This window comes from Phocoena sinus, chromosome 3, assembly GCF_008692025.1.
Source record: "Phocoena sinus isolate mPhoSin1 chromosome 3, mPhoSin1.pri, whole genome shotgun sequence".
In the NCBI taxonomy this organism is placed as follows: domain Eukaryota; kingdom Metazoa; phylum Chordata; class Mammalia; order Artiodactyla; family Phocoenidae; genus Phocoena; species Phocoena sinus.
The window spans coordinates 94,965,782-94,984,879 of NC_045765.1; positions in this window are offsets into that span (position 1 = coordinate 94,965,782).

The following is a 19,098-nucleotide window of genomic DNA, read 5'->3' on the forward strand; positions in this document are numbered from 1 at the left end:
GCCATAAATTAGTCACTTTCCGTTAGTGACTGTGAATATAAAGGAGGCATTTTCTGAACTATGGATCTTGTTTCAACAATTAGGGCTAGACAAATGAATAATCATTTTTTCTTCATTTATTATGTGTCTAAATGAAATAGCTTCAGTTTGCGGCCTCTATACGTGCTAATGAAAACATTCCACCCCTTAAACCTGCTCCCAAAGTCCCAATTCTAAAATGAGGAGAGCAGATAAAAATAGGGTAGAAAACTTGCCTCCGTTCCATTTCTTCCGTTCTTTCATTGAGGTCACTGTGCTCAATTTATAGAATTACAGAATTTCAGAGTCAGAAAGCAACTCAGAAATCATGCAGACTAATGTGTTTATAATTCTCTATAAGAATTCCCCTACTAGCATTTCTGATGGCCTCCGATAGAACATTCCAGTGCAAGGAACTTACTACCTCATTATTCCACCCTCGGCAGGCAGGAATTTATGTAAAGTTCTCCCTTCCATTGCATATGCCACTGTTTAGCAGGTCACTGGTTGATCGACATTCTGGTTGTTTCCAAGCTTTTTTCACAAATATGTTACCGTAAACATCTTGGTGATTATATTCATAATTCTGGGTATATTTCATTAGTGAAGGCTCTCACAAGTGGAATTGCTGAGTCGAAGTATATGTGCACCTTTTTAATTTTAATAGCTAACGCTGGATTACTTATCAAAAATGTTGTGGTGATTCATATACCACCAAAAAAATGGCTATTTTCCCATTGGATTTTATCAAGCTTTTGAACTTTTGTCTATCCACCAACTGAATGTTTATCATCATCTATGTTTGGTCTTCTGAGATTTTATTTTTATTGTTGTTGTTGAATTGTTTGCCTATTTGTCTTTGGATGGTTTATATCATCAATTTGAAAGAGCTCTTACTTGATTAAAGGTTGATCTTTCTACTGATACTCATGGAACTTAGTGTCTAGCTTCTTTTTTTGTCACTGAAATATGTTTATTAAACACATAAAAGGAAAGGAAACAAAATAAAGCTCCTTTAGAATCATGCCAATCAGAGATATTCATTTCTCAGTGATTCTCTTAAGATGTGGTGCTTGCTCATAAATGAATATCTCACCCTAGAAGTGATCTGTATGGTATAGGGCCTTGCTCCTCAAAGTGTGGTTCCCTGACCAACAGAGCCAGCATCACCTGGAGACTTTTAGACCACAGAATCTCAAGCCCTATGCAGTGTCTGCTAAATCAGGGTCTTCTGTTGTACAGGATATCCAAGTAATCTGCATGCACATTAAAATTTGAGAAACACTGTGACAGAGCATGAAGAACTTTACCTTTTGCCCCGGTTCTGAAATTTATATTAAAATTATCATAGCTTTTCAGGTCATAATAACTATTATCATAGCTTTTCAGGCCATAGCAACTAAGTCTTTTATTCTGCTATCAAATAAACTGTTGTTAAACGGTTTCCCCATCTGTATTCATTTATTAATATTTTCTAAAATACAAGATTTTACCCTTATTCTCATTAAATTTCATTGTATTTATGTCAACTCATAATTCTGATTTATGATACACGTTTTGGATATTGAATCTGTATTTTAATTTAGAGGTTCCCATTACTCAGTTTTGGGGAAAATTAATCTGAAACTTCGAGTAAGTATGTGTGGTAAGACCCCAGATAAGTCCCTTATGGACATGTTAAATCCAGTTAAGGTGAATTTTAAGACAAGGCCTAAGGGGAAAGAGAAAGAAGGATATCTTCGTAATATAAACATTTAACTGAAGATATTTATGCATGTGGCAGTACTTTACTGACCTTGTTATTTTTTCAGAACAATCACCTGTTGACCTCTCATCCTCACCAGCTGCTTCTATGACAGATCCAGGCACCAAGTCACAGAAGAAACTTCGGGATTGTTTTGATGCCTCAAAGCAGCAATGCCTGGGAACCATTAGTGCAATGATGACTTTGGCCCCTGGAATGACTAAGTTTCTAAACACAGAAAGGAGACATTTAAGAACCAAAGACAACTCCTCTTTTAAAAATATACTCAACCACTGGTCTGAACAAGATGGTGTAGACCTCTTTCTCCTTGCTCATTCCCCTAAATATAACTATAAACTCAACTGGAAATAACTCAAGAGACAGCCAAAGGAGACGTGATGGGTGGTAAGAAGGAGGGAAACTTGTTTGGGACCCCAGACAGAAGAAACAGCATAATGGCAAGGCATCCTGCAGGCCCTACCCAACAGGTGATCCAGACTCAGCATTTCCCTGGCTCCCAACCTAGCAATAGATAGCAACCCAAGTGGACTCATTCATGCCCTGGCTTGAAAGGGAGCTCCTCTGAAAACATCCTTCTGAAACCAGCCTGACACCTTGGGCAAGGGGAATAGAGCTAGAGATCCTCCTAACAATAAGTGGCCAAGAAGTGCTCTCCTTCATTGTCAGGCTAGAGACTACCCTTCCCACCTCCCAAATACCAAAGCTAGTGGGAAGAACTGGCAAGAGGGACCCGTAACAACATGTGACTCGACTGGGGAGCCCCTCTGACCCCATGTACCCTGTCCAGAGACATCATGGAGCTGGGGTGGGGGTATCTTTAAGGGGATCCTACCACAACAAGTGCCTAAAGCACCTCCCTACCTCCTCTTGCCAGAGACTCCTTTTCTCCACGGGGACAATTATCAAAATCAGGAATGAAATAGTATATATCACTACAAATCCTACAATCATTAAAAAGATAGTAATGGAATATTGTGAACAACTTTATGATCATAAGTTTGATAACTTAGAAGTTAATCAATTAGTTGAAAAACCTCAAAATTCCAAAATTCAACCAAAATGAAAGAGGTGATCCAGCTAGCCCCCATTATAATTTAAAAAATTAAATTCATAATGAAAAATTTTATGAAAAATAAACCTCCAGACTCATATGGTTTAACTGGAGAATGGTACCAAACACTTAAAGAAGAATTAACACCAATTTTACACAACCTTATCCAGAAAATAGAAGAAGGAATACTTTCCAACTCATTTTATCAGTCCATTATTACCCTGATAACAACCAGACAGATACAGTACACAAAAGAAACTACAGATCAATATCGCTCATGAATTTAGTTAAAAAAAAGAAATCCTCAACAAAATACTAGCAAATCAAATCTAAACATGATTTAAAAGAATTATACACCATGACCAAGTGGATTTATTCCAGGTAAGCAAGACTGGTTCATCATTCTAAAATCAATCGAGGTACTTCATCAGAACAACAAAGTTGTTTAAAAATCAAGAAAAATCTTATGGTCACGTCAGTTGACACAGAAAAAGCATTTAACAAAACCCAACACCCATTCAGGATAAAACCTTTCAGTAAGTTAAGGAACTACCTCACCTTGATAAGGTGCATCTACAAAAATCCTACAACTAACGTCATACTTAGTGGTGCAGAACTGAACGCTTTTCCTCTAAAATCAGGAACAAGGGAAGGACATCTACTCTTACCATTCTATTCAATACAGTACTGGAACTTCTAGCCACTGAAGTAGGTTGAAGGAAAGAATAAAGTCATACAGATTGGAAAGGACTAAATGAAATAATTTCTGTTTACAGATGACACGACTGTCTACGTACAAAATCCCAAGAAATGAACAGAAAAACATTCCTAGAATTCATAAGTGAGTTCAACAGGTCATAGCATAAGTGAGTTCAACAGGTCATAGATATCTCATTTTTGTATCCTAATAATAATGTTAAGCTGAATTTAAATTACAAAATACTTAAGTATCCACTTAACAAAATACATACAGGATCTGTATGCTGAAAACTGAAAAGTCCTGATGAAAGAAATAAAAAAAGACTCAAATAAATGAAGAGGTATACCTGCCTCTAGATTGGAACAGAGTGAAGACTGCAATTCTCCCCAAAGTGATCCATAGGTTTAATTCAATTCCTATCAAGACCCCAGCAAAGTTGTTTGTTTGTTTGTTTATGACATAGACAAGCTTATTCTGCCATTTATTTGAAAAGCATAGGCAGAGGGATAATAGACACATAAATCAATAGAACATAATAGGGAACCCAGAAATAGACCCACACAAATATGCTGACCTAGTTTTTGACAAAGGCGCAAAAACAATTTTATGGAGGAACACTGTCCTTTCAACAACTGATGCTAGGGCAATTGGACATCTGTAGGCAAAAAGATGAATCTTGACCTAACTCCATACCTTATATAAAAATTAACCAAAAATGGATCATGGACAGAAATGTAATAAAACTATTAGAAAAAGAAAAACGGGAAAATTTTGGGAATCTAGGGTTAAGCAAAGAGTTCTTAGGTTGACATAGAAAGTATAATCCATAAAAGGAAAAACTGATACATTGGATCTCATCGAAATGAAAACTATTGCCATGTGAAAACCCTTCTTAAAAAGATGAAAATATAAGCTACACAATAGGAGAAAATATTAATATTTGCAAACCACATATTCAGTGAATGACTTGTACCTAAAATATATAAAGCATTATCAAAACCCAACAGGACAAAACCGATCAATCCAATTAGAAGATGGGAAAATATATGAGGGTTTGGATAACAAATTTTGAATATTTAGAGTGGAATACTGTTCAGCAGTCAAATTGTATTAACATTTAATGAAATACTAAAACATATATCATGGAAAAATCTCAGAAGCATCATCCTGATCAAAAGAGGTCAGAAAAAAGAACATATGCTTTCACTCTAGAACAGGCAGAGCTAATCTATTATATGGAATCAGAAGACTGGCTGCTTGAAGGACTGGTGGGTGGGATTGTCTGGGAAGGAGCACAAGGGAACTTTCTAAGTGTCAATATCTTCTATCTTGTTTGCAGTGTGGGTTACATGGGTATGTGCATGTGTCAGTGTTCATCATTTATGACCTGTGCTTGTCATTTTATATAAATTATACTTCATTACAAAGCATAAAAAAGACAAAATAAAAAGAAGAAAAACCAAATTTCAAGGTGACTGAAGATGCCTTGAAGTTCAAATTTCTGATCTTCTGGGGACTCCCATAAAGATCTGGTAGAAAACCATCTGGCTCTAACCCAGTTGAGTCATCCCACCTAGTGCACAGTCCAAGGGCATAAACCATAAAAGGTTAAAAAAAAATCACCTTAATGGGATAGACTCAGCAACCACAGCAGTTACCTACATCCTTGTCCTTCAATATCACAGTTTTTGTCCTTCTCCCCAGTTAGTCATCAAGTAGCCTGTTCCTGTCACCACTCAACACCCTGCCTGGTTTATTTCTATTTTGTCCTGAACACACTTGTTATTCATTTGACCTTTCTTCCTGCTGTCTTACCACGTCCCACCAGGCTGTGCATAATGCTGTGAGCCATATCCTCTAGGACTGTAGACAGCTGGTAGACAAATACAGACTCCCTTCAGCTCTGGCAGGCTCACAGCTGCTCTGCTGGCTGGCATATAACTGAGGAAAGAGTAAGCCTGTCCAAGGTGCAGAGATTAGCAGCAAGCAAGCTTTATTTTCAGCCAAGGGACCTATGCAAGCCTTGTTTTCATGTCCAAGTCAGATGTAGCTGGAGGGGATAGGGGAAAGGAAGACCGAGAGATCCCAAGCTCAACACAAAGGTGTTATTGAATGGTTTCCCTTAAAAACCCTCTCCAGGGTTGTGGCTTTGAAGCATATTAAACTACCTGACTTACAGCTATTCTACAAAGTAAAGTGTTATAAAAATAGCACAAGTTATATAATAAGAAAGGATCAGGTTCAAATTCCATATCTATAACTTACTGTGTGAATATTTTGCAGGCAAATTCTTTAGCTTCTCTGAGCCTCAGTTTCCCCAATCTGTCAACTCTAGAAAGCAACACTTTCCTGACAGGGTTGGTATTGGATTTAAGTGTTTAATGTTTATAAAGTTATCATTGCTGGCACATGGTAGATGTCCATTCACTTATTAACTAATTCATTAATTCCATTCAACAATTCATTTACTAATTAATCCTATATTTATATATTCAACAGTAAAAACTGAGCACCTTGTACATGCTAGGCACCATTTTAGAATACATCAGTGAGCACAGCAAAGCTCCTACCCTCATGGAATTTACATTCCACTTGGAGAGACAGGCAATGAACATGTAAGCGACTGAGCATGTAATATAATGACAGGGAGTGATAAGACCTATAAAGGAAAGTTAAGCAGGGTAGGGGTATAGAAATTGGCACAAGATGTTACTTTTGCTCAAAATCCCCCTCTGTGGAGATCATAATGGAATAGAGACCAGCCTGGTGTCAAGGAGCAATGGACTGAAAAATCTGTGACTCCTTTCCCCCTTTCTTCCTAGAATGGTTATTGCTATCAGAAAACTTATCAAGCATGCTGACTCCATTCAACAGACAATTATAACCATCCCCAGGTGAATGGACCTAGATCAGAACTCAACACGCTTCTTTACCAACTTCATTCTTCCACAAGCCCCATCAACAACTATATGGAATATTTTCAAAATGAATAGTATTGGTATGTCAAATAAATCAACAACAACAACAAAAAGATGAGCAGAGAATATTTGTGTGAAGAAGAGAGAATCAGTTTCCACCCTTTTTCTGATGAAAGTGGAAAGGTATTAATGAGAAAGTGAGTTAAGCCTCCTGAGGTGTTAAGTCCCGAATGACTGAGCAGCTTCTTTACAAGTCCCCCACTGCACTCCCCCAGCACCTATCTCCCTGTTGCAGTGACAAGCCCTGCAAAACATGGAGCCAGAATGAGGTCCAAGTTTTAATACTTTCGATATAGCTCTGAACTTGGACCCGTTACAAATGACAGCTCTGGCTTCTTGGACCACTCCTTAACGCCTACCATTCAATTTCAGAGGCTAAGACACTCCAGCAGTTTGACAGAATTAAGCTCTCATAATATCGTCATGCAGAAAGACCCCAAATTCATAACACTGTTCAAAGTTATGGGGGATCACCGGACTGCTAATCAAAAGTTGGGAGCATTGGGCTTCCCTAGTGGTGCAGTGGTTGAGAATCCGCCTGCCAATGCAGGGGACACGGGTTCGTGCCCCGGTCCGGGAAGATCCCACATGCCGCGGAGCAGCTAGGCCCATGAGCCATGGCCGCTGAGCCTGCGCGTCCGGAGCCTGTGCTCCGCAACGGGAGAGGCCACAACAGTGAGAGGCCTGCGTACCACAAAAAAAAAAAAAAAAAAAAGTTGGGAGCATTGACATTGAACTGTTTGGTCAATGATGATGTTGGCCTAAGGGTCATCTAAGTTCACTGCTTCACTTAACCAGGTTATTCTGTCTAAAAACCAGATAAACTTGGGTCACCTTGTGGTCAGTTTCAGTACTTTATGGCACTCAAAAGGAATACCAGTTTAATATTCTCCCAAAAGTAGTGAAAATTGATGTAAATCTTTGTTGAATTTGGTTAAAGAAATGCTAAAGAGGGGAAACTCATTATAGGGCACACTGCACATGTCTTAAGGATCCTCTTTAACTTCTTTGTATTTTCAATACAACAGTACAGAATATTCATTACAGAAGGGGCTCCCCTTAAATGTCTCTGTTCTTTTCCCTCCTTTCCCCAGCCCTATCATTTTTTAGCCTTTTTCCTTCATTCCCTCTCTCTTTCATCTTTATATTCAATTGTCCTTATTTGAGTTCCAGGACCATTCTATTGTAAACTAATCTAGCTTTTCTCTATCGTTCCAATTCAGCCACTATTCCCTTTTCCTTGATCTCTACAACAGTAACCTAGGCCATAGCTCCATGATCAGTGAAGAAAAGGGAATTCCCAGCTAGCACGATGGGAGGAAGTTGCGAATACATGAACGCTATTATTTTTATTGGTCTTGAAAATCATTTCATAAACATTTTTGAGGGTCTACTCTGTTGGCCACATGTTCACAGGGGTAAACAAGACACAAGCATTTTTTCCCCAAGGATCTTAAGGCTCTCACAGTCTGGGGAGGCAGACAGACAAGTTTATGAATGTGGTTCTCAACCACAGTGCTGTCAACATTCACAAGTGAGCTACCGATTTTAGATCAAGCTATAAATTTATTTTTGTTACATCTGAGGATACAGCCCGTCACTGTGATGTCAGTCAGATGGAATTAGACTGAGGTCTTAGACTGAGATATGTGGTTGAGAGACAGGAGCCACCTGCTTTAAGCAAATGAAACAGGTGAGGCATAACGTCAAACCAGGGCCATAATCAGATCTCTAGTTTACTGGCTCTGAGGAGAAATGGGCTCTGTGCACATATAAGAGGGTAGGCAGGAAGTGAATCGCTCTATTCAAACAGTAAAACAGTGCGGAGGGGGGGTCCAATGGAAAAATGCAACAACCGTGGGTGCTTTTATAGGCACTTTGAGATATTCCACTGGAGCAGTCATCATGTTGTCACTATTGATGACTTGTTTATGGCTGTTTTGAGACTTTTAGTTGCTTCAGATGACACCTTCCCAAATTCTAGTATTCCTAAGTTAGCAGTAAAACAAAACAAGTTGAGAATATCAGTAAGACAAAACAAATTGAGAATCACAGAAGAGGAAATTGATGATACTTCTTGAATGCCACACTTTTGTGGCAGAAACAGAACTCCAAGTGAGGAGGTCTCTTACTGTGTCTGTTTCTTTCAAGGGCTGGAATGTTGGGAATGGTTTTTGAATATGTCTATTTCAGCAGGGAGGTGTTCCATAAAACGAAGTTTATTTCTATTGGTTTGGCACCTAGAAACCCTCAGGGAGTTTCTTCCACTCATTATCCTAAATGTGTAACAGCAATAGCTGAGGAGGTGACAGCCTTAGGTTTGGCACCGCGGGGTGGCTGGTCCTGAGGAGAGCTGGTCTGTACAGAGTATTGCTGCTGCTTTGTGCCAGGGCGCTCTTCTATTTTTGGCTCTGACACAACAACAAAGGCTGTTTCTGTGCTGATTTCGCACATGTATATTATTCCCTTTCCATGAAACTTCCAATGTCCCTTCTGTTTGGTTTTTGTTAACAATATTCTTCATAAGGATAGATTTAGTTATGATACATGGTGGCAGAGATCCAGTCACTTTAGCTGTCTTTTACCAGCCCTTTGGATTATTCCCTTGTGCAACAAGCAAAGAAAGTAAACATTCCCATGAAAAATGAAAGAAACATGCACAGAAAGAAGGAAGAAGGAAGCACCTTACTCCTTGGTGCTTGGAGGCAAAATATAATGCCGGAATACTCCCCAACCTTCTCAGTATTAAAGGAATAAATCAGCCACCTTTACCTTCTGCCTCTTAATGGCAAACAGTGAAAGAACATCTGTCAAACGTGTATAGTGGTGTGAGAGTCTCTGGAGGGCTAAGCAATCCACCGACTTTCTGGTGTGGATTCAGCCTCGATTCAGAGCCAGAGACACCTGCTTGTCCCTCCCCACTTACAAACATTAAAGTCTCTCCCCTATCCAGAAAAGAGCTTTCCGAACTTGGTTCAGTCAAAAAGTGCCCTTTCTTCAAAAGAAATTCTGACTCAAAGTTCAAGAAGTCTAAATCGATAGAGTCAATAAAACCAAAGTTCCTCTGGTTAAATCAGGAAAATGCATGTCACCTGCCCCCTCTCCCTCCATGGGACTTGGAAGCTCTGCCAAAGCAGGGTTTAATAAAAGATTAATTGCAGCCCTATTTACAATAGCCCAGAGATGGAAACAACCTAAGTGTCCATCATCGGATGAATGGATAAAGAAGATGTGGCACATATATACAACAGAATATTACTCAGACATAAAAAGAAACGAAATTGAGCCATTTGTAATGAGGTGGATAGACCTAGAGTCTGTCATACAGCGTGAAGTAAATAAGAAAGAGAGAGACAAATACCATATGCTAACACATATATATGGAATTTAAGAAAAAAAAATGTCATGAAGAACCTAGGGGTAAGACAGGAATAAAGACACAGACCTACTAGAGAATGGACTTGAGGATATGGGGAGGGGGAAGGGTAAGCTGTGACAAAGCGAGAGAGAGGCATGGACATATATATACTACCAAACGTAAAATAGATAGCTAGTGGGAAGCAGCTGCATAGCACAGGGAGATCACCTTGTGCTTTGTGACCACCTGGAGGGGTGGGATAGGGAGGGTGGGAGGGAGGGAGACGCAAGAGGGAAGAGATATGGGAACATATGTATATATATAACTGATTCATTTTGTTGTAGAGCAGAAGCTAACACACCATTGTAAAGCAATTATACTCCAATAAAGATTAAAAAAAAAAAGATTCAAATCTTTAGGTGACTCTAAAACATCCATTTTGTCTGGTTCCAAATTACCCTGCCCGTATCATGCCCTCCCTACATTCCAGATACTGCACATTCTAACATTGACATGAAGACACCAGCAGGTCTTAAGTTTTCCCCCTCTGACCCTACTTCCCCGTCCCTCCCACCATGGTCCACCAGTGTTTGTTGAATTAATGCGTTAGGGGAGCATGTACGTGAAAAGGAGGATACAAGGCACAGCCTACTCTCAAGGGACACGTTAAGAGAAAAATCTAAGAACATGTAAGGAAAACGCTGAACAGCCAGCTGAGTGGAACGCTCCCCACCCCGGTTTCCAAAAGCAACAGCCAATCAGAGAACACCCTATGGAGGAAGGGTAGCGGGCAGTTTCTCAACGGATGAGTGAGGATTGGGTAGGTAGAGGGAGGGTATGGAGGTGAGAATTAGTAATGCCATTTTGTGGTCAGGGAGGAGAGGAGACAGTCTGGCAGGAAGGAAGGGCTGGCATTGAGAGAAATAGGAGCTAAGTGTGGATAGATATGCTGGAGCGAAACTGTGGAGGGCGCTACAAATCAGGGAGAATTAGGTGTGATCTGATTTTCAGTGGGGAACCATCATCTATTCTTAACTAGGAGAGTGACATGATGAAAGTGGTAAATTAAGATCTTGAGGAGAGGAATGATACGATTCGAGTCATAGACGAATAAAATGAGTCTAGCAGTGTTATGCTGACGAAAGAGAGTGGCTAGAAGGCTGCTTAAATAACGAATGCGCTCTCTTCTTTCCTGCTGATAAAGAGATGTACGTGCCTACACTGAGATTCAGAAACTCCCACATAATTTGCAGCAAGTGCTGACACCAATTCTTGCGGCCATTCTTGTGCAGATGAAAGCAGCCCGATGTTGGGTTTAAAACAAATTCGTATGTTTGCAAACAAGTACTTTTGGGAAAAAAACATAAAGCATTCTCACTGTTTTACAAACTCAATGACAGTGTCTATTTTTAAACTCCATTTGTACACTCAATTACAGTTGTGGCAGGTTTTTCTTTTAATTTTAACAGCTTCAATTTTTAAAACTTCCAATTGTAAATGCGTTGGTTTCTGTACCTGTTTCCTGGCAGTAGTAGGGGTCACGTGTGGTTTGTATGTATTTTTAAGTTGTTAACCCTTTCCATCCCTCTGCCAGCTCTAGACTTTAGATGACTTGAGGCTATTCTTTCTTTCTAAGACCGCTTCGTGCCTAACTCAGCGCTCTGGAAATAGTGACCAGCAAGTGAATATGTGGATTGTGATGCTCTCAGAACACATTTCCAGCAGGTTCCATTTCTCTTTGCAGAGATTTCTAGCTTTCTTTCTTAATTGTCTGTGGTTCATCCTGTTTGAAGAAGGGGCAGAAACTGCTTCTGGTTGTTTTCTCCAATTCCATTTCATCACTGATGGATTAGCATCACCCTGTCACATCTTCTCACTCATTTTCTCCCTTCCTGTTTTGCTTTTGGGGCTCATCTGCTTCATTACCATCTTAATTTGGAAGAGAAGGGATTACATTAAGGGAACAATGGAATCAACAAGTCTAATATACGAATCAGACAAATTCCTAAAGTGCTTTTCTCCAAGGCAGAATTTGTACACAGAAATTCACATTCATTAGGCTAAAGGCAGAGCATGTCAAGCTAGTTGCAGGTTTAATAGAGAGGTCAGACCCTTTTCTCTCTGTCATTCCTACTGACGACATCATTAGAGCTACAGTAAAATAAGAGAATGTCACAGAATGTCAGCCTAGTCATAGTGCAACTGTTCTTTCTTCATTAGTGACTCAGCTGGTTGCTATGACAACCCCACTCTAGTATCAAGGATACTAGGGCCGATGCTTTCTGCCTCTATTTTCAGTTAGGATAAATTGTGCTCCCACCTCATGGGCTCCTGCCATGATATTTATTTTTGGGTCATGATTATAGAGGCAGTTGGAAATATGTCTGTTGAAAATCTAGCCAGACAGAGAGCCTTCCCACTAAAAGGGAGAGTGAATATAGGATTTCTAGGTTTGATTTGAGCACCAATTATCCTGTAGGAGGGAAGGTATTCCCTTCTGCCCCGTCAGTCTCGTGGGGAGACTGCAGACCTCTCATGTACTCGTTCTTTGCTTTCTCTAAAGCTGGCCGGCTGGCTCCAGAAAAATTAGGCAATCTATTCTCCGTGCTCCTCCCTGACTCTCCCAAGGGTCCATCTATTTAAAAGTTCCTTCTGAGTGGGCTCAGTACCACTTCATTTATCCACTCCCTCATTTATTTATTAATTGCAGAGTAATTAAAATGGACCAAGCATCGTGTTAAACAGCACATTTTGCTGCTGATTTGGGGTCTAGCTATTCACATTAGCTAGAGGGAGGGCAAGAGAGGGAAGCATGAGTATAAATAAATGCTTATAATACCATGTGATACATGTCTTAGTTGAGGTCTGGGCATGAAACTTCCTTTGAAAGTTCAGAGGAAGGAGAGAGTAACTCTACTTGGGTGAGTTGGTAGATACTTCAGAGAGGAGATGATATTTAAATTGGGATTTTAACGATGTGTTCTCCAGTTGAAGTCCACACTGAGTCAGAGCTGAGGTGAGCCTGAAGGACTTTGGTGACAGCAAAGAGTTACCTGGTTGAAAGTCGGCTTACTCTTTAAAAGTATGTTAATCCTCTTGAACTCAAAGTATTTTGCTGGTTACCAGGGTGAGTTTCTGTTTTAAAAAGGTAAAACTTTGGAAAACAAAGCAAGCTTCAGGCAACAGTCTTTGGAATCAGAGCAGACCCAAGTGAAAAAGTTGATGGATGTGAAGACGTTGTTGTCAGTTAATCTTTTCTCTGGAATTGATATATTGTGAAAGGCATCCATTATATCTCTGAAGCAAACACAAAACGATACTGAACCAAAGTGTTCTATACTCCTTACAGGTGGTGGGGCATAAAAGGATCCTTCGTTGCACCTATTTTACACAAAACTAAGGTATTTTGTGACCCTATGTGATTAACAAAAACACCTCTCTCTCTTGCATATCAATCATTGCTCAGAAGTAGAGGCAACAGCTTAATGAAGCTGTCATGTAGAAGGCAGTGTTCTTTTTGAAATGTATCATGGACCAGGGCCTCTTCATGGAACCAAAATGATATTTACCATGGACTGGAAAAGTCCTTTCCTACTGAGCCTGTGTCACTACGTAGCACAGATATTCAAGCAGCACCTGCTAAAATGAATGCTCTCCACAGCCTGCCAACAACAAAGTGTGTTGCCAACAGTCAGTGAAAGGCAAGAAACATGAGTGACTGTGTCTGCGGAACAGATCAGGACACGGGTCTGTGTAGGATCAAGGGGCCTCACGCACGTCATCTGCCTGGACCCTTGAACGGGAAGGGCAGGCGTGGTATGGAGAGGAGGCTCCTTGCCAAACTGTGTTCCTTAAAATCCAATTAGCAATGGAATCCAGCAACTGCAGCAGCAAGCCACACCAGCATACTGTAATCTTTTAAAAATAATTTATAAAAATGACATATTTTTGCATAGGTAATATATATGATACAAAATTCAGAAAGTATCTAAATGTAGACACAGTTCAAGTATGCCTCACACCCGCTCCCGACAGTTCAATATTTCACTTCCTTGGAGAAAACCACCATTACTATCAGTTTCTTGTGTCTCCTTCCAGGGATCTCATGCTTACAGACACACATAAATATTTATGGAAATAGTATAATACTATGCAAATTTTCTGCAGTTTGATTTTTTTCACTTAAAAATATTTCTTGGACATCATTCCACATCCCCAGTGAGCTGGCTTTTTTTTTTTTTTTAATGAGCTACATCGTATTCCATTGAATGGACATATCATAAGCATTTAACCAATCCCACCTTAATGGACATTGTCTTAGTCCCTTTAGGCTGCTATATATAGACTGGGTAGATTATAGAAAACAGAAATTTATTTCTCACAGTTCTGAATGCTGGAAGCCCAAGGTCAGGATGCCAGCATGGTCAAGTGAGGGCCCTCTTTTCGGTACATAGCTCGCACTTTCTTGTTGTGTCCTCACATGATAGAAGGGGTGAGGGATCTCTGTGGGCTGTCTTTTATAAGAATAAAATAATCCCCTTCATGAGGGCTCCATCCTCATGACCTAAGCACCTCGCAAAGGCCCCACTTCCTAATACCATCATCTTTGGGGGTAGGATTTCAACATATGAATTTTAGGGGGACAAGCCATACCAGACATTGAAGGTAACTTTCAATCACTAGCTAACACAAATAGTGCAATGGGTACAAGTATATCAATGGTAAAATTTGTAGAAGTACAAGTGCTGAGTGAAAGAGTGTGTGTACATGTAATTTTAATAATTTTGCAAAACTACCTATGGTTTAAGTTGTATCATATTTCACCCCCACCCAATGTGTGTGAGTTTATTTTTCGACACCCTATCACAATATGTTATACAACTTTTTGCTCAGCACTTCAATTTGAAAGGCAAAAAACCACATTTCATTGTAGTCTTAATTTATATTTCCATTTTTTAAACATCTTTATTGGAGTATAATTGTTTACAATGTTGTGTTAGTTTCTGCTGTATAACAAAGTGAATCAGCTATATGCATACATATATCCCCATATCCCCCCCCTCCCGTGCTCCCTATCCCATGCATCTAGGTGGTCACAAAGCACCGAGTTGATCTGCCTGTGCTACGCAGCTGTTTCCCACTAGCTATGTACTTCACACTTGGTAGTGTGTATATGTCAATGCTACTCTCTAACTTCGACCCAGCGCACCCATCCCTCTCCCCGTGTCCTCAAGTCCATTCTCTACATCTGCATCTTTATTCCTGTCCTACCCTTAGGTTCATCAGAACCATCCCTCCCTTTAGATTCCATATATGTGCTAGCATACGGTATTTGTTTTTCTCTTTCTGACTTACTTCACTCTGTATGACAGACTCTAGGTCCTTCCACCTCACTACAAATAACTCAATTTCATTTCTTTTTATGGCTGAATAATATTCCATTGTATATATGTGCCACATTTTCTTTGTCCATTCATCTGTCGATGGACACTTACGTAGCTTCCGTGTCCCAGCTATTGTAAATAGTGCTGCAATGAGCATTGTGGTACATGACTCTTTCTGAATTATGGTTTTCTCAGGATATATGCCCAGTAGTGGGATTGCTGGGTCATATGGTAGTTCTATTTATAGTTTTTTAAGAAACCTTCATACTGTTCTCCATAGTGGCTGTATCAATTTACATTCCCACCAACAGTGCAAGAGGATTCCCTTTTCTCCACACCCTCTCCAGCATTTATTGTTTCTAGATTTTTTGATGATGGCCATTCTGACTGATGTGAGGTGAAACCTTATTGTAGTTTTGATTTACATTTTTCTAATGATTAGTGACGTTGAGCATCCTTTCATGTGTTTGTTGGCAATCTGTATATCTTCTTTGGAGAAATGTCTATTTAGGCCTTCTGCCCATTTTTGGATTGGTTTGTTGGTTTTTATGATATTGAGCTGCATGGGCTGCTTGTAATCCTTTGTCAGTCGCTTCGTTTGCAAATATTGTACCCCATTCTTAGGGTTATCTTTTTGTCTTCTTTATGGTTTCCTTTGCTGTGCAAAAGCTTGTAAGTTTCATTAGGTCTCATTTGTTTATTTTTGCTTTTGTTTCCATTTCTAGGAGGTGGGTCAAAAAGGATCTTGTTGTGATTTATGTCATAGAGTGTTCTGCCTATGTTTTCCTCTAAGAGTTTTATAGTGTCTGGCCTTACATTTAGGTCTTTAATCCATATTGAGCTTACTTTTGTGTATGGTGTTAGGGAGTGTTCTAATCTCATACTTTTACATGTACCTGTCCAGTTTTCCCAGCACCACTTATTGAAGAGGCTATCCTTTCTCCACTGTACATTCCTGACTGCTTTATCAAAGATAAGGTGACCATATGTGCATGGGTTTATCTCTGAGCTTTCTACCTGTTCCATTGATCTATATTTCTGTTTTTGTGCCAGTACCATACTGTCTTGATTACTGTAGCTTTGTAGTATAGTCTGAAGTCAGGGAGCCTGATTCCTCCAGCTCTGGTTTTCTTTCTCAAAATTCCTTTGGCTATTCAGGGTCTTTTGTGTTTCCATACAAATTGTGAAATTTTTTGTTCTAGTTCTGTGACAAATGCCAGTGATAGTTTGATAGGGATTGCATTGAATCTGTAGATTGCTCAGGGTAGTATAGTCATTTTCACAATGTTGATTCTTCCAATCCAAGAACATGGTATATCTCTCCATCTGTTTGTATCATCTTTAATTTCTTTCATCAGTGTCTTATAGCTTTCTGCATACAGGTCTTTTTCAGGTCCTTCTCCTTAGGTGGTTTATACCTAGGTATTTTATTCTTTTTGTTGTAATGGTAAATGGGAGTGTTTTCTTAATTTCTCTCTCAGATTTTTCATCATTCGTGTATAGTAATGCAAGATATTTCTGTACATTAATTTTGTATCCTGCTACTTTACCACATTTATTGATTAGCTCTAGTAGTTTTCTGGTAGCATCTTTAAGATTCTCTATGTATAGTATTATGTCATCTGCAAACAGTGGCACTTTTACTTCTTCTTTTCCGATTTGGATTTCTTTTATTTCTCTTTCTTCTCTGATTGCTATGGCTAAAATTTGTTGAATCATAATGTTGAATCATAGTGGTGAGAGTGGGCAACCTTGTCTTGTTCCTGATCTTAGAGGAAATGGTTTCAGTTTTTCACCACTGAGAATGATGTTGGTTGTGGGTCTGTCATATATGGCCTTTATTATGTTGAGGAAGGTTCCCTCTATGCCTACTTTCTGGAGAGGTTTTATCATAAATGTGTGTTGAATTTTCTCAGAAACTTTTCTTGCATCTATTGAGATAATCGCATGGTTTTTATTTTTCAATTTGTTAATATGGTGTACCACATTGATTGATGTGCGTATATTGAAGAATCCTTGCATTCCTGGGATAAACCCCACTTGATCATGGTGTATGATCCTTTTAATGTGCTGTTGGATTCTGTTTGCTAGTATTTTGTTGAGGAGTTTTGCATCTATGTTCATTTCTGATATTGGCCTGTAGTTTTCTTTTTGGGGGACATCTTTGTCTGCTTTTCGTATCAGGCTGATGGCGGTCTCGTAGAATGAGTTTGGGAGTGTTCCTCCCTGTGCTCTATTTTGGAAGAGTTTGAGAAGGATAGGTGTTAGCTCTTCTTTAAATGTTTAACAGAATTCGTCTGTGAAGCCATCTGGTCCTGGGCTTTTGTTTGTTGGAAGATTTTAAATCACAGTTTCAATTTCAGTGCTTGTGATTGGTCTGTTTATATTTTCTATGTCTTCCTGGTTTGGTCTGGGATGATTCTGCTTTTCTAAGAATTTGTCCATTTCTTCCAGGTTGTCATTTTATAGGCATATAGTTGCTTGTAGTAGTAGTCTCTCATGATCCTTTCTTTTTCTGCAGTGTCAGTTGTTACTTCTCCTTTTTCATTTCTAATTCTATTTGTATGAGTCTTCTCCCTTTTTTTCTTGATGAGTCTGGCTAATGGTTTATCAATTTTGTTTATCTTCTCAATGAACTAGATTTTAGTTTTATTGATCTTTTCTATCATTTTCCTTCATTTCTTTTTCATCTATTTCTGATCTGATCTTTATGATTTCTGTCCTTCTGCTAACTTTAGGGTCTTCTTGTTCTTCTTTCTCTAATTGCTTTAGGTGTAAGGTTAGGTTGTTTATTTGAGATGTTTCTTGTTTCTTGAGGTAGGATTGTACTGCTATAAACTTCCCTCTTAGAACTGCTTTTGCTGCATCCCGTAGGTTTTGGTCATCGTGTTTTCATTGTCATTTGTTTCCAGGTATTTTTTCATTTCCTCTTTGATTTCTTCAGTGATCTCTTGGTTATTAAGTAGTGTATTGTGTAGCCTCCATGTGTTTGTATTTTTTACAGATTTTTTCCTGTAATTGATATCTAGTCTCATAGCATTGTGGTCAGAAAAGATACTTGATCGATTTCAATTTTCTTAAATATACCAAGGCTTGATTTGTGACCCAAGATATGATCTGTCTTGGAGAATGTTCCATGAGCACTTGAGAAGGAAGTTTATTCTGTTGTTTTTGGATAGAATGTCCTATAAATATCAATTAAGTCCATCTTGTTTAATGTATCATTTAAAGCTTGTGTTTCCTTATTTATTTTCATTTTGGATGATCTGTAGATTGGTGAAATTGGGGTGTTAAAGTCCCCTACTATGATTGTGTTACTGTCCATTTCCCCTTCTATGGCTATTAGCATTTGCCTTATGTATTAAAGTGTTCCTATGTTGGTGCATAAATATTTACAATTGTTCTATCTTCCTCTTGGATCGATCCTTTGATCATTATGTAGTGTCCTTCTTTGTCTCTTGTAATAGTCTTTATTTTAAAGCCTATTTTGTCTGATATGAGAATTGCTACTCCAGTTTTCTTCTGATTTCCATTTGCATGGAATATCTTTTTCCATCTCCTCACTTTCAGTCTGTATGTGTCCCTAGGTCTGAAGTGGGTCTCTTGTGGACAGCATATATATGGGTCTTGATTTTGTATCCATTCAGCCAGTCTGTGTCTTTTGGTTGGAGCATTTAATCCATTTCCATTGAAGGTAATTATCGATATGTATGTTCCTATTACCATTTTATTAATTGTTTTGGGTTTGTTATTATAGGTCTTTTCCTTCTCTTGTGTTTCCTGCCTAGAGAAGTTCCTTCAGCATTTGTTTTAAAGCTGGTTTGGTGGTGCTGAATCCTCTTAG